This window comes from Arachis hypogaea, chromosome 6 (genome assembly GCF_003086295.3).
Source record: "Arachis hypogaea cultivar Tifrunner chromosome 6, arahy.Tifrunner.gnm2.J5K5, whole genome shotgun sequence".
Lineage (NCBI taxonomy): Eukaryota > Viridiplantae > Streptophyta > Magnoliopsida > Fabales > Fabaceae > Arachis > Arachis hypogaea.
In genome coordinates, this window is record NC_092041.1 from 72,483,178 (window position 1) to 72,486,992 (window position 3,815).

The 3,815-nt window shown below is 38.3% G+C and overlaps 1 non-coding gene across 1 annotated transcript; it reads right to left on the reverse strand.

Moving 5' to 3' along the window:
• Nucleotides 1-2,194: 2,194 nt before the first annotated feature.
• LOC112699859 (small nucleolar RNA R71) lies at nt 2,195-2,302 on the reverse strand. Its single transcript, XR_003152794.1, has one exon. It is a non-coding gene; the product is annotated as a small nucleolar RNA R71 (small nucleolar RNA).
• Nucleotides 2,303-3,815: the final 1,513 nt, after the last annotated feature.

Consider the following 3,815-nt stretch of genomic DNA (forward strand, 5'->3'; position numbering starts at 1 on the left):
GGTTTATTACTTGGACGACCCAGTACACTTGCTGGTTAGTTGTGCGAAGTTGTGTTTATGCCATGGTATTGAACACCAAGTTTTTGGATTCATTACCGGGGATTATTTGATTTGTGAAAAGTATTGATCACAATTTCGTGCTACCAAGTTTTTGGCGCCGTTGCCGGGGATTGTTCGAGTATGGACAACTGACGGTTCATCTTGTTGCTTAGATTAGGTATTTTTTTTTTCAGAGTTCTTAAGAATGAATTCTAGTGTTTCAAGGTGATGTTCTTATCATCACCAAAGCTGATTGATCTTCATCAATTTAGCTCTTGAATGCAATGTTCTGCTGAAGCTTGGCTAACCATGTCTAATTCCTTTAGACTGAAGCTTTAGACTAACATTGCATAATTCCTGGAATTCTCATTAAGAATTTTGATACCTTTTTCCACTTAATTTTCGAAAATCACACAAAAAAAATTACAAAATCATAAAATCCAAAAATATTTCTTGTTTGAGTCTAGTGTTTCATTTTAAGTTTGGTGTCAATTGCATGCATTCATTCATGTGTCTTAAGGATCTTCAAATAATTCTTGATGATTTCTTACTCTGATCTTTGAATTCTATTGACTTGAGTGTTCCGTGTGTCTCATATGCATTCTCATTTTGTTAGTGTCAGTAGTATACAAACTGCTAAGTTTGATGTCTTGCATGCATTGTTATTTGATTTTAGTTGCATTTTGATTATTAAAAATCCAAAAATATTTTTAATTTGTGTCTTCTCAAGTCAATAATACAGAGAATTGAAGGTTCAGAACATACAGCAGAGGAATTGCACAGAAAAAGCTGGGCGTTCAAAACGCCCAGTGAAGAAGGACAGACTGGCGTTTAAACGCCAGCCAGGGTACCTAGTTGGGCGTTTAACGCCCAAAAGGGTATAGTTTTGGGCGTTAAACGCCAGAATGTGCACCATTCTGGGCGTTTAACGCCAGGATGGCACAAGAGGGAAGATTCTGTTTTCAATGCAATTTTTTTTCAAGTTTTCAAAATCAAATCTTTTTCAAATCATATCTTTTCAATCATATGTTTTCAAAATTGATTTCTTTCTATTTTCAAAGATACTTGCTATCAATTAATGATTTGATTCAACATTTCAAGTATGTTGCCTTTTCTATTGAGAAAGGTTTAATGTTTGAATCATATCTTTTCTTGTTAGCCAAGTTTTTAATTTTCAAAATCAAATCTTTTTTAAAAAAAATGTTTTTCAAATCATATCTCCTCAATCACATCTTTTTAAAACTAATCATATCTTCTTAACCACATCTTTTTCAAAATAGTTTTCAATCAAACCTTTTTAATTTCTAATTTCAAAATCTTTTTCAAAAATCGCTTGATCTCTTTCCCACTCTTGGTTTTCGAAAATTAATTAGTGTTTTTCAAAATATTTTCAAAATTTCTTACTTAATTTTCGAAAATCACTTCCCTTCTTCTCACATCCTTCTATTTATGGACTAACACTATCCCTTAATGCAAAATTCGAACTCCATCTTCTTTGATAAAGTTCGAATTTTCTACTTCTGCCTTTCATTTTTCTTTTCCTCTGACACCTCAAGGAATCTCTATACTGTGACATAGAGGATTCCACATTTCTTGTTCTCTTCTCTTTCTTATGAGCAGGAGCAGAGACAAAAGCATTCTTGTTGAGGCTGACCCTGAACCTGAAAGGACCTTGAAGCGAAAACTAAGAGAAGCGAAGGCACAACTCTCTGTAAAGGACCTAACAGAAATCTTCAAAGAAGAAGAACCCATGGCAGCCGAAAACAACAACAATGCTAACAATGCAAGAAAGGTGCTGGGTGACTTTACTGCACCTACTCCCGACTTTTATGGGAGAAGCATCTCTATCCCTGCCATTGGAGCAAACAACTTTGAGCTTAAGCCTCAATTAGTTTCTCTAATGCAACAGAATTGCAAGTTCCATGGACTTCCATTGGAAGATCCTCATCAGTTTTTACCTGAGTTCTTGCAAATCTGTGACACTGTCAAGACTAATGGGGTTGACCCTGAGGTCTACAGACTGATGCTATTCCCTTTTGCTGTAAGAGACAGAGCTAGGACATGGTTGGACTCACAACCTAAAGAAAGCCTGGACTCTTGGGAAAAGCTAGTCAATGCCTTCTTGGCAAAGTTCTTTCCACCTCAAAAATTGAGTAAGCTTAGAGTGGAAGTCCAAACCTTCAGACAGAAGGAAGGAGAATCCCTCTATGAAGCTTGGGAAAGATACAAACAATTAATCAGAAAGTGTCCTTCTGATATGCTTTCTGAATGGAGCATCATAGGTATTTTCTATGATGGTCTCTCTGAACTGTCCAAAATGTCTTTGGATAGCTCTGCTGGAGGATCTCTTCATCTGAAGAAGACGCCTACAGAAGCTCAAGAGCTAATTGAAATGGTTGCAAATAACCAATTCATGTACACTTCTAAAAGAAATCCTGTGAACAATGGGACTAGTCAAAAGAAAGGAGTTCTTGAGATTGACACTCTGAATGCCATATTGGCTCAGAACAAAATATTGACTCAACAAGTCAATATGATTTCTCAAAGTCTGTCTGGAATGCAAAATGCACCAAGCAGTACTAAGGAAGCTTCATCTGAGGAAGAAGCTTATGATCCTGAGAACCCTTCAATGGAAGAGGTGAATTACATGGGAGAACCCTATGGAAACACCTATAATCCTTCATGGAGAAATCATCCAAATTTTTCATGGAAGGATCAACAGAGACCTCAACAAGGTTTCAACAATAATAATGGTGGAAGAAACAGGTTTAGCAATAGCAAACCTTTTCCATCATCTTCTCAGCAACAGACAGAGAGTTCTAAGCAGAATAACTCTGACTTAGCAACCATGGTCTCTGATCTGATCAAAACCACTCAAAGTTTCATGACTGAAACAAGGTCCTCCATTAGAAATTTGGAAGGACAAGTGGGTCAGCTGAGCAAGAAAATTACTGAACTCCCTCCTAGCACTATCCCAAGCAATACAGAAGAAAATCCAAAAGGAGAGTGCAAAGCCATCAACATGGCCGAATGTGGAGAGGAGGAAGAGGCGGTGAATGCCACTGAGGAGGACCTCAATGGACGTCCACTGGCCTCCAATGAGTTCCCCAATGAGGAACCATGGGAATCTGAGGCTCAAAATGAGACCATAGAGATTCCATTAGACTTACTTCTGCCATTCATGAGCTCTGATGAGTATTCTTCCTCTGAAGAGGATGAGTATGTCACTGAAGAGCAAGTTGCTAAATACCTTGGGGCAATCATGAAGCTAAATGACAAGTTATTTGGAAATGAGACTTGGGAGGATGAACCCCCTTTGCTCACCAAAGAACTAGATGACTTGTCTAGGCAGAAACTGCCTCAAAAGAGACAGGATCCTGGGAAGTTTTCAATACCTTGTACCATAGGAACCATGACCTTCAAGAAGGCCTTGTGTGACTTAGGGTCAAGTGTAAACCTCATGCCTCTCTCTGTAATGGAGAAGCTAGGGATCTTTGAGGTGCAAGCTGCAAAAATCTCACTAGAGATGGCAGACAATTCAAGAAAACAAGCCTATGGACTTATAGAGGATGTTCTGGTCAAAGTTGAAGACCATTACATCCCTGCTGATTTCATAGTCTTAGAGACTGGGAAGTGCATGGATGAATCCATCATCCTTGGCAGACCCTTCCTAGCCACAGCAAAGGCTGTGATTGATGTTGATAGAGGAGAATTGATCATTCAAGTGAATGAAGAATCCTTGGTGTTTAAGGCCCAAGGATATCCCTCTGTCACCA